Here is a 13,075-nt window from a genome sequence, read left to right as displayed (position 1 = left end):
CCTTTACCACGTGCTGCTTACTGCTGACACCTGGACTCTACAGCAAATGGTCTGAGGAAGGTCTAAGTAACAGACCAAAACGTTATAAATTTGGGATTGCATCGAAATAAATCTAAATTGCAGATATTTGGAGTGCCGGATTTTTTTGATTTATACAAGCACGTGGAGGCCACACACTCCTGAGCATCATTTCCTTGTCTTGAGGCATTTCCACTGAAGTAGGATCACCCTGTAACTTAATTTTCAACTTTGATTTTGAGCATCATTCCAACTCCAGACCTCCGTGGGATATTAGTTGTGATTTACATTGATAATTTTTAGGTTTTATTGTTCTCAACACATTCCACTATGTAATGAATAAAGATTTACAACTAGAATATTTCATTCAGTGATATCTAGGATGTGGGATTTTAGTGTTCCCTTAATTTTCTTTTGAGCAGTGTGTGTGTATGTATATATATATACACTCACCGGCCACTTTATTAGGTACACCATGCTAGTAACGGGTTGGACCCCCTTTTGCCTTCAGAACTGCCTCAATTCTTCGTGGCATAGATTCAACAAGGTGCTGGAAGCATTCCTCAGAGATTTTGGTCCATATTGACATGATGGCATCACACAGTTGCCGCAGATTTGTCGGCTGCACATCCCAAAGATGCTCCATACAAGGCAGGATGGATCCATGCTTTCATGTTGTTTACGCCAAATTCTGACCCTACCATCCGAATGTCGCAGCAGAAATCGAGACTCATCAGACCAAGCAACGTTTTTCCAATCTTCTACTGTCCAATTTCGATGAGCTTGTACAAATTGTAGCCTCAGTTTCCTGTTCTTAGCTGAAAGGAGTGGTACCCGGTGTGGTCTTCTGCTGCTGTAGCCCATCTGCCTCAAAGTTCGACGCACTGTGCGTTCAGAGATGCTCTTAGGCCTACCTTGGTTGTAACGGGTGGCGATTTGAGTCACTGTTGCCTTTCTATCAGCTCGAACCAGTCTGCCCATTCTCCTCTGACCTCTGGCATCAACAAGGCATTTCCGCCCACAGAACTGCCGCTCACTGGATTTATTTTCTTTTTCGGACCATTCTCTGTAAACCCTAGAGATGGTTGTGCGTGAAAATCCCAGTAGATCAGCAGTTTCTGAAATACTCAGACCAGCCCTTCTGGCACCAACAACCATGCCACGTTCAAAGGCACTCAAATCACCTTTCTTCCCCATACTGATGCTCGGTTTGAACTGCAGGAGATTGTCTTGACCATGTCTACATGCCTAAATGCACTGAGTTGCCGCCATGTGATTGGCTGATTAGAAATTAAGTGTTAACAAGAAGTTGGACAGGTGTACCTAATAAAGTGGCCAGTGAGTGTATATATATATATATATATATATATATATATATATATATATATATATATATATATACACAGTGCCTTGCGAAAGTACTTGGCCCCCTTGAACTTTTCAACCTTTTCCCACATATCATGCTTCAAACATAAGGATACCAAAAGTAAATTTTTTGGTGAAGAATCAACAACAAGTGGAACACAATTGTGAAGTTGAAGGAAATGTATTGGTTATTTTAAATTTTTGTGGAAATTCAAAAACTGAAAAGGGGGGCGTACAATATTATTCAGCCCCTTTAACTTAATACTTTGTTGCGCCACCTTTTGCTGCGATTACAGCTGCAAGTTGCTTGGGGTGTGTATCTATCAGTTTTGTACATTTAGAGACTGAAATTCTTGCCCATTCTTCATTGGCACACAGCTCGAGCTTAGTGAGGTTTGATGGAGATCGTTTTCAGCTCTTTCCACAGATTCTCGATTGGATTGAGGTCTGAACTTTGACTTGGCCATTCTAACACCTGGATAAGTTTATTTGTGAACCATTCCATTGTAGATCTTGCTTTATGTTTGGGATCATTGTCTTGTTGGAAGACAAATCTCCGTCCCAGTTTCAGGTCTTTTGCAGACTCCAACTGGTTTTCTTCAAGAATGGTCCTGCATTTGGCTCCATCCATCTTCCCATCAATTTTAACCATCTTCCCTGTCCCTGCTGAAGGAAAGCAGGCCCAAACCATGATGCTACCACCACCATGTTTGACAGTGGGGATGGTGTGTTCAGGGTGATGAGCTGTGTTTCCTTTACACCAAACATATCTCTTGGCATTGTTGCCAAAAAGTTTGATTTTGGTTTCATCTGACCAGAGCACCTTCTTCTACATGTCTGGTGTGTCTCCCAGGTTGCTTGTTGCAAACTTTAAACAACACTTTTTATGGATATCTTTGAAAAATGGCTTTCTTCTTGCCACTCTTCCATAAAGGCCAGATGTGTGCAGTGTACGACTGATTGTTGTCCTATGGACAGACTGTCCCACCTCAGCTGTAGATCTCTGCAGTTCATCCAGAGTGATCATGGGCCTCTTGGCTGCATCTCTGATCAGTCTTTTCCTTGTTTGAGATGAAAGTTTAGAGGGACGGCTGGGTCTTGGTAGATTTGCAGTGGAATGATACTCCTTCCATTTCAATATGATCGCTTGCACAGTGCTCCTTGGGATGTTTAAAGTTTTGGAAATCATTTTGTATCCTAGTCTGGCTTTCAACTTCTCCACAACAGTATCACGGACCTGCCTGTTGTGTTCCTCGGTCTTCATGATGCTCTCTGTGCTTCAAACAGAACCTGAGACTGTCACAGAGCAGGTGCATTTATTCGAAGACTTGATTACACACAGGTGGATTATATTTATCATCATTAAGCATTTTGGACAATATTGGATCACTCAGAGATCCTCAATGAACTTCTGGAGTGAGTTAGCTGCACTGAAAGTAAAGGGGCCGAATAATATTGCACGCCCCACTTTTCAGTTTTTGAATTTCCACAAAAATCTAAAATAACCAATAAATTTCGTTCAGCTTCACAATTGTGTTCCACTTGTTGTTGATTCTTCACCAAAAATTTACATTTTGTATCTTTATGTTTGAAGCATGATATGTGGGAAAAGGTTGAAAAGTTCAAGGGGGCCGAATACTTTTGCAAGGCACTGTATACACACACACACACACACACACACACACACACACACACACACACACACACACACACACACACACACACACACACACACATATATATATATATATATAAATATTATATATAACATTTTATTTAAATTAGACACTGTTTTCTAATATTGGACAACCTGTTTAATGACGACCACAAATGTTATAATTTGAAATTTTTTTTACTCAATGCACATTGAAAGATAATAAAATAAAGAAATGCAGATTTATAACAGTTAAATGATGGATAAGACAGAATGCAACAAGGAAAGTAGGAGGTAAAAGAACTCTACAGATGCTGTAATGGGAGGATAATTTTCCTATTATGTTATGCTTTCCTAATTTGAACCAAGCAAAGAATAGATCAGAGGTGACCAAGGGTTAACATTCTGGTCTAGATCAAAGCGGCAATTTCATGAAAATGATACATCCACAAATATGTGCATGTAATTATTAGGGGTATCAGGGGACATTCATGAGACTTCGATGTTCAGTTTAATGTCTTAGTTGATTGATTTTTGGGATAAGATCACATTTGGTTTTTGGTTTTACCATATTTAGATTGTTACTTTGGAATAAAAGTTCCTTTTTGAAATCTTTTTTCAATGAATATCCCCTGAAATTCCACTAATCAGAGCCTTAATATACTGGTTATCAGCAGTTTCTCATGACCCTTAAACATACTTGATCTGGGAAATTTCAGGATATTTTTGATGGTGAGAATAGCTCAGTTCACACTATTTTTTAAATAAAAAAGTGAAATCCTGAAGAAATCCAGACAGACCACATTAAAATTAATGATGTCCATTTGTTGACTGATTGGATCCTTTGAATGATTGATCCTTCCACTGTGGTTTTGATTATAATGAAACACGTAATCTTCACATTAAGGCCGGGGTCACACTTGCGACTGCAATGTGAGAAACTCGTGAGAGTCTCTCGCCTCAATACCCAACACTGGCGCCAGCACTCGGGACCAGAGCATGGGGCTGCATGTATTTTTATGCAGCTGAACGCTCTGGTTCCGAATGCCAGCGGCTGTGCTGGATATAGAGGTGAGAGACTCGCACGAGTTTCTCGCATTGCTCTCGCAAGTGTGACCCTGGCCTACCAGTGCTTGACAAAGGCAAAAAGGGTGCTCTTAAGAAATCTGAAAATTTGCAACAAATTCTATCTTAGAAGCAGTGGATGAAAAGTGATATCCACAATAAGAGTTGAGAGAATTGATACTATGGCGGTGAATCTAAATCTTGGGCAATTCACTTCTCACTACTTCAAAACATGATGAAGTTATCCCTAGACAGTGACTAGGCCATATTAAACTTTATGCCATCGGGTTCACATCATGAGTTTTTGAGGCCTAGACTGACTGTCAGGAGATGTTAGAGTGTGGTAGAAAAAGGTGACTGAAGACCAAAGTGAAGAGTAGACTGGAGCAAAGAAGGGCTGCCCGCCTGCCTGCATTGGTGAGGACTAGGACAAGTTGAGTACAAATGTTTTCTCTTTAAACCTATGTTTAATCATATTAATTTATATCAGAGTATAATAATGCACATATAATTTGTACATAATAAATTCGCTGTGAATTGAATTTCCTTGCCAAATTCAAACAGCTCTGCAGAATGGAATTTCAGCTAATTCTCTGATCACTATCCCCATGGTATTGAGAACTACATAAAGAGTACCGTATATACTCAAGTATAAGCCGAGATTTTCAGCCCATTTTTGGGGGCTGAAAGTCTCCCTCTCTGCTTATACTTGAGTCATACCCAGGGGTCGGCAGGGGAGGGGGAGCGGGGGCTGTGTAATTATACTCACCTGCTCCTGGTGCGGTCCCTGCACATCTTTTACCCGGCGCCGGCAGCTTCTTCCTGTACTGAGCGGTCACATGGTACCGCTCATTACAGTAATGAATATGCGGCTCCACCTCCCATGAGGGTGGAGCCACATATTCCTTACTGTAATGAGCAGTAACGGTGACCGCTCTGTAGAGGAAGAAGCAGTAGCATTGGGGAACCAGGGACTGCACAGCACCAGGAGCAGGTGAGTATAGTGGGGAGGGGGAGCGCAGCGCTGCGCGATATTCACCTGTTCCCCGTTCCAGCCGCCGCTCTGTCTTCAGCGTCTTCTGCACTGACGCTCAGGTCAGAGGGCGCGGTGACGTGGTTAGTGCGCACCCTCTGCCTAAACGTCAGTGCAGAAGACGCTGAAGATGGAGCAGTGCCGCAACGAAGTCAGGTGAATATTGAAAGTGCCGGGGGCCTGAGCGACGGAGAGGTGAGTATGTGATTTTTTTTTTTTATCACAGCAACAGCAAATGGGGCAAGTGTCTGTATAGATCATCTTCTGGGGCCATAACGTTTGTGCAGCACTATAATGGGGCAAGTGTCTGTATAGAGCATCTTCTGGGGCCATAACATTTGTGCAGCACTATAATGGGGCAAGTGTCTGTATAGAGCATCTTATGGGGCCATAATGTTTGTGCAGCACTATAATGGGGCAAGTATCTGTATAGAGCATCTTATGGGGCCATAACGTTTGTGCAGCACTATATGGGGCAAATATCTTTATGGAGCATCTTATGGGGCCATAATCAACATTTGTGCAGCATTATATTGGGCAAATGTGTCTATGGAGCAACTTATGTGGCCATTATTAACCTTTATGCAGGATTATATGGGGCCCATCATGAACTGTATGGAGCATTATATGGGGCTCCTGATTCAATATGGATATTCAAAAAGACTTAACCTACTGATATCTCAATTAATTTTACTTTTATTGGTATCTATTTTTACTTTTGACATTTACCGGTAGCTGCTGCATTTCCCACCCTAGGCTTATAAACAAGTCATTAAGTTTTCCCAGTTTTTTGTGGCAAAATTAGGGGGGTCGGCTTATACTCGGGTCGGCTTATACTCGAGTATATACGGTAATTTCTTATTGTAATAATAGAGGGTCTCATCTGATAACGGTGTTAAATCCTCAGTCTTTCAAAATTTCCCATTAAGCTGATTATGAACGGATTATACTTGCGATGGCTAAAGGTTTTTTTTACTATACTAAAGAGGATGTCATATGAGTCGACCATGCCTTCATTCACACATCAATATTTCATCATTATTTGCAAGCTATAATGACAAGTGGATCCCACATAGAGAAAAGTGATTGAACCTTAAGCATCTATTCTGTGTTCTGGAGCTGCTCCTGGTTGATTTACAAATAGTGATGAAACCCTGAGCAAAATTAGTGATATGTAAATAAAGTCTTAGAATTATGAAAGTAAAGAAAGTCTAATTACCAAAACATTGTTTGCAAGGCAACTGGTGTCAATTGTCCTGTTAAAAAATTTTCAGCCGATTCATGCGTAAATAAAAAAAACTTTTTTAGGATAAATTATAAACTAAAAATAATAAAGAACTTTTCAATCTTATGAAACTGACCTGATAATATTTATTTTTACCCTTCCTGACTAATATATTATTATATTGGTAATCTCATTACTTGAAGATAAGGTAATTATTAGCAACAGATAGTATAAATTATTGTTAAAGTAAAGAATGTGAGTGACGACACATAGGATTGTTGGGGGTTGTCAGGGTAGCTGTGCCAACCTATAACTATAATGAATATGTGTCACAGATGTACTCCTCCTTAACATGCTCAGCGACTGGATAATATAGAAATAGGCAGTCACTGCTGGCCAGAAATCATAACCCAAAGGGAGCTTATTAACTGTCTCCTTTATCAGCAGAACATTTACCCCCTTCATGACCCCAGCTTTTTTCAGTTTTGTGTTTTCGTTTTTCGCTACCCTCCTTCCCAGAGCCATAACTTTTTTATTTTTCCATCAATATGGCCATTTGAGGGCTTATTTTTTGCGGGACAAGTTGTACTTTTGAACGACTTAATTGGTTTTAGCATGTCGTGTACTAGAAAACGGAAAAAAAATTCCAAGTGCGGTGAAATTGCAAAAAAAAAGAGCAATCCCACACTTGTTTTTTGTTTGGCTTTTTTGCTAGGTTCACTAAATGCTAAAACTGACCTGTCATTATGATTCTCCAGGTCATTACAAGTTCATAGACACCAAACATGTCTAGGTTATTTTTTGTCTAAGTGGTAAAAAAAAATTCCAAACTTTGCTAAAAAAAAAATAAAAAATGTGCATAATATTCTGATACCCGTAACGTCTCGATTTTTCGTGATCTCGGGTTGGGTGAGGGCTTATTTTTTTTGTGCCGAGCTGATGTCTTTAATGATACCATTTTGGTGCAGATACGTTCTTTTGATCGCCCGTTATTGCATTTTAATGCAATGTCGCGGCGACCAAAAAAAGTAATTCTGGCGTTTAAATTTTTTTTCTCGCTACGCCATTTAGTGATCAGGTTAATCCTTTTTTTTATTGATAGATCGGGCGATTCTGAATGTGACGATACCAAATATGTGTAGGTTTGATTTTTTTATTGTTTTATTTTGAATGGGGAGAAAGAGGGGTAATTTAAACTTTTATATATTTTTTATTTTTTTCATATTTTTTTAAACTTTTTTTTACTTTTGCCATGCTTCAATAGCCCCCATGGGAGGCTAGAAGCTGGCATAGCCTGATCGGCTCTGCTACATAGGAGCGATCCTCAGATCGCCCCTCTATAGTTGAATTACAGGCTTGCTATGAATGCCGACCACAAGGTGATGCTCACAGCAAGCCGGTATCAACAACCATAGAGGTCTTCATTAGACCTCTGGTTGTCATGCTGACGAATAGCTGACCCCCGATCACATGACGGGGGTCAGCGATGCGCTCATTTCCGGCCCGATGGCCAGAAGCGCTAGTTAGATGCCGCTGTCAGCGTTTGACAGCAGCATGTAACTAGTTAATAGCAGCGGGTGGATCGCGATTCCACTCGTCGCTATTGCGGGCACATGTCAGCTGTACAAAACAGCTGGCATGTCCCGGCTTTGTTGCGGGCTCACCGCTGGAGCCCACATCAAAGCAGGGGATCTGACCTCGGACGTACTATCCCATCCGAGATCAGAAAGGGGTTAATGGGATGTCCAAAAATTACCAAAATAATCCAAAGTCTACCCATATTTATTCTTAGTCCAAGGCCAGCTGAGGCTCTTTAACTGCTTCCATTATCCCAAATCACTCAGAATATTTTTTTTAAAAACTACTCAATATTACAGCCATGTATATATCTATAATATAACGCTAGGAGCGTCACTCTGTCCGAAGCCTTTATAAACTGCGCAAGCGCAAGCGCCGGTGCAGTCTGGACCCCACAGAGTGACGCTCCCAGGAGATCGCGGTATGCGTAAGCACTGAACGCACACCGCGATCTCCAACGGAGAAGCAGGGACGTGCCAGGAGGGTGAGTATATGCTATATTTACCTGTCCCCGTTCCAGTGATGCGCGCTGCTCCATCCTCCGCCTGCGACTGTTCAGTCAGAGGGCGGCACGCATTAACGCGTCATCGCGCCCTCTGAACTGAACGGTTCAGAGGGCGCGATGACGCGCTTAATGCGCACCGCCCTCTGACTGAACAGTCACAGGCAGAGGACCCGGAAGATGGAGCGGAGCACAGCAGTGGAACGGGGGACAGGTAAATATAGCAAGTGCCGGGGGCCTGAGCTAGCGGCGACTCCGGCACCTGACCCCCCCCAGCGCGCCGATGTCCCCGCCTGCTCAGGCCGCCAGCACTCGGCACCCAGCACAGCCGCCCGCACTCACCACCGCCACGAACAGCCGCCCGCACTCACCACCGCCACGCACAGCCGCCCGCACTCACCACCGCCACGCACAGCGGCCCGCACTCACCACCGCCACGCACAGTCGCCCGCACTCACCACCGCCACGCACAGCCGCCCGCACTCAGCACCCCATGCACAGCCGCCCGCACTCAGCACCGCCACTCACAGCTGCCCGCACTCACCACCGCCCGCACTCACCACCGCCACGCACAGCCGCCCGCACTCACCACAGCCGCCCGCACTCGGCACCGCCAAGCACAGCACCGCCACGCACAGCTGCCCGCACTCAGCACCGCCACGCACAGCCGCCCACACTCAGCACTGCCACGCACAGCCGCCCGCACTCAGCACCGCCACGCACTGCCGCCCGCACTCATCACCGCCACGCACTGCCGCCCGCACTCACCACCACCACACACAGCCGCCCACACTCACCACAGCCGCCCGCACTCGGCACCGCCAAGCACAGCACCGCCACGCCCAGCCGCCCGCACTCAGCACCGCCACGCGCAGCCGCCTGCACTCAGTACCACCACGCGCAGCCGCCCGCACTCAGCACGGCCGCCCGCACTCAGCACGGCCGCCCGCACTCAGCACCGCCACGCACAGCCGCCCGCACTCAGCACAGCCGCCCGCACTCAGCACAGCCGCCCGCACTCAGCACAGCTGCCCACACTCAGCACCGCCACGCACAGCCGCCCGCACTGAACTGAACGGTTCAGAGGGCGTGATGACGCGCTTAATGCGCGCCGCCCTCTGACTGAACAGTCACAGGCAGAGGACCCGGAAGATGGAGCGGAGCGCAGCAGTGGAACGGGGGACAGGTAAATATAGCAAGTGCCGGGGGCCTGAGCTAGCGGCGACTCCGGCACCTGACCCCCCCCAGCGCGCCGATGTCCCCGCCTGCTCAGGCCGCCAGCACTCGGCACCCAGCACAGCCGCCCGCACTCACCACCGCCACGAACAGCCGCCCGCACTCACCACCACCACGCACAGCGGCCCGCACTCACCACCGCCACGCACAGCCGCCCGCACTCACCACCGCCACGCACAGCCGCGCACACTCAGCATCGCCACGCGCAGCCGCCTGCACTCAGCAACGCCACGCGCAGCCGCCTGCACTTAGCACCGCCACGCGCAGCCGCCTGCACTCAGCACCGCCACGCGCAGCCGCCCGCACTCAGCACCGCCACGCGCAGCCGCACGCACTTAGCACCGCCATGCACAGCTGCCCGCACTCAGCACCACCACGCGCAGCCGCCCGCACTCAGCACAGCCACGTGCAGCCGCTCGCACTCACCACCGCCACGCTCAGCCGCCCGCACTCACCACAGCCACTCACAGCCGCCAGCACTCGGCACTGCCAAGCACAGCACCGCCACGCACAGCTGCCCGCACTCAGCACCGCCAAGCACAGCCGCCCGGACTCGGCACCACCAAGCACAGCACCGCCACGCACATCCGCCCGCACTCAGCACCGCCAAGCACAGCACCGCCCGCACTCAGCACCGCCACGCTCAGCCGCCCACACTCACCACAGCCACGCACCGCCGCCCGCACTCGGCACCGCCAAGCACAGCACCGCCATGCACAGCTGCCTGCACTCAGCACTGCCACGCTCAGCCGCCCGCACTCACCACAGCCACACACAGCCGCCCGCACTCGGCACCGCCGAGCACAGCACAGCCGCCCGCACTCAGCACCGCCAAGCACAGCACCGCCACACACAGCCGCCCGCACTCAGCACCGCCATGCACAGCCGCCCGCACTCAGCACCGCCACACACAGCCGCCCGCACTCAGCACCGCCACGCACAGCCGCCCGCACTCACCACAGCCGCCCGCACTCGGCACCGCCAAGCACAGCACCGCCACGCACAGCCGCCCACACACAGCACCGCCACGCACAGCCGCCCGCACTCACCACAGCCGCCCGCACTCGGCACCACCAAGCACAGCACCGCCACGCACAGCCGCCCGCACTCAGCACAGCCGCCCGCACTCAGCACTGCCACGCACAGCCGCCCGCACTCAGCACCCCATGCACAGCCGCCCGCACTCAGCACCGCCACGCACAGCCGCCCGCACTCACCACCGCCATGCACAGCTGCCCGCACTCAGCACCACCACGCGCAGCCGCCCGCACTCAGCACAGCCACGTGCAGCCGCTCGCACTCACCACCGCCACGCTCAGCCGCCCGCACTCACCACAGCCACTCACAGCCGCCAGCACTCGGCACCGCCAAGCACAGCACCGCCACGCACAGCCGCCCGCACTCAGCACCGCCAAGCACAGCCACCCGGACTCGGCACCACCAAGCACAGCACCGCCACGCACATCCGCCCGCACTCAGCACCGCCAAGCACAGCACCGCCCGCACTCAGCACCGCCACGCTCAGCCGCCCACACTCACCACAGCCACGCACCGCCGCCCGCACTCGGCACCGCCAAGCACAGCACCGCCACGCACAGCTGCCTGCACTCAGCACTGCCACGCTCAACCGCCCGCACTCACCACAGCCACACACAGCCGCCCGCACTCGGCACCGCCGAGCACAGCACAGCCGCCCGCACTCAGCACCGCCAAGCACAGCACCGCCACACACAGCCGCCCGCACTCAGCACCGCCATGCACAGCCGCCCGCACTCAGCACCGCCACACACAGCCGCCCGCACTCAGCACCGCCACGCACAGCCGACCGCACTCACCACAGCCGCCCGCACTCGGCACCGCCAAGCACAGCACCGCCACGCACAGCCGCCCGCACACAGCACCGCCACGCACAGCCGCCCGCACTCACCACAGCCGCCCGCACTCGGCACCGCCAAGCACAGCACCGCCACGCACAGCCGCCCGCACTCAGCACAGCCGCCCGCACTCAGCACTGCCACGCACAGCCGCCCGCACTCAGCACCCCATGCACAGCCGCCCGCACTCAGCACCGCCACGCACAGCCGCCCGCACTCACCACCGCCACGCACAGCCGCCCGCACTCACCACAGCCGCCCGCACTCGGCACCGCCAAGCACAGCACCGCCACGCATAGCCGCCCGCACTCAGCACCGCCACGCACAGCCGCCCGCACTCACCACAGCCGCCCGCACTCAGCACCGCCAAGCACAGCACCGCCACGCACAGCCGCCCGCACTCAGCACAGCCGCCCGCACTCAGCACCCCACGCACAGCCGCCCGCACTCAGCACCGCCACGCACAGCCGCCCGCACTCACCACTGCCACGCACAGCCACCCGCACTCACCACAGCCGCCCGCACTCGGCACCGCCAAGCACAGCACCGCCACGCATAGCCGCCTGCACTCAGCACCGCCACGCACAGCCGCCCGCACTCAGCACCGCCACGCACAGCCGCCCGCACTCAGCACTGCCATGCACAGCCGCCCGCACTCACCACAGCCGCCCGCACTCGGCCCCGCCAAGCACAGCACCGCCATGCACAGCCGCCCGCACTCAGCACAGCCGCCTTCACTCAGCACCGCCACGCACAGCCGCCCGCACTCAGCACCCCATGCACAGCCGCCCGCACTCAGCACCGCCACTCACAGCTGCCCGCACTCACCACCGCCCGCACTCACCACCGCCACGCACAGCCGCCCGCACTCACCACAGCCGCCAGCACTCGGCACCACCAAGCACAGCACCGCCAGGCACAGCTGCCCGCACTCAGCACCACCATGCACAGCCGCCCACAATCAGCACCGCCACGCACAGCCGCCCGCACTCAGCACCGCCACGCACTGCCACCCGCACTGATCACCGCCACGCACTGCCGCCCGCACTCACCACCGCCACACACAGCTGCCCACACTCACCACAGCCGCCCGCACTCGGCACCGCCAAGCACAGCACCGCCACGCACAGCCGCCCGCACTCAGCACCGCCACGCGCAGCCGCCTGCACTCAGCACCACCACGCGCAGCCGCCCGCACTCAGCACCGCCACGTGCAGCCGCCCACACTCAGCACCGCCACGCGCAGCCGCCCGCACTCAGCACGGCCGCCCGCACTCAGCACCGCCACGCACAGCCGCCTGCACTCAGCACAGCTGCCCGCACTCAGCACAGCCACGCACAGCCACCCGCACTCAGCACAGCCACCCACACTCAGCACCGCCACGCACAGCCGCCCGCACTCAGCACAGCCGCCCGCACTCAGCACAGCCGCCCACACTCAGCACCGCCACGCGCAGCCGCCCGCACTCAGCACCACCACGCGCAGCCGCCCACACTCAGCACCGCCACGCGCAGCTGCCCGCAC

The sequence above is a fragment of the Ranitomeya variabilis genome, chromosome 1 (genome assembly GCF_051348905.1).
Source record: "Ranitomeya variabilis isolate aRanVar5 chromosome 1, aRanVar5.hap1, whole genome shotgun sequence".
NCBI classification, from domain to species: domain Eukaryota; kingdom Metazoa; phylum Chordata; class Amphibia; order Anura; family Dendrobatidae; genus Ranitomeya; species Ranitomeya variabilis.
The sequence above is the reverse complement of the archived record's forward strand: the minus strand, read 5'-3'. Positions refer to the sequence as shown.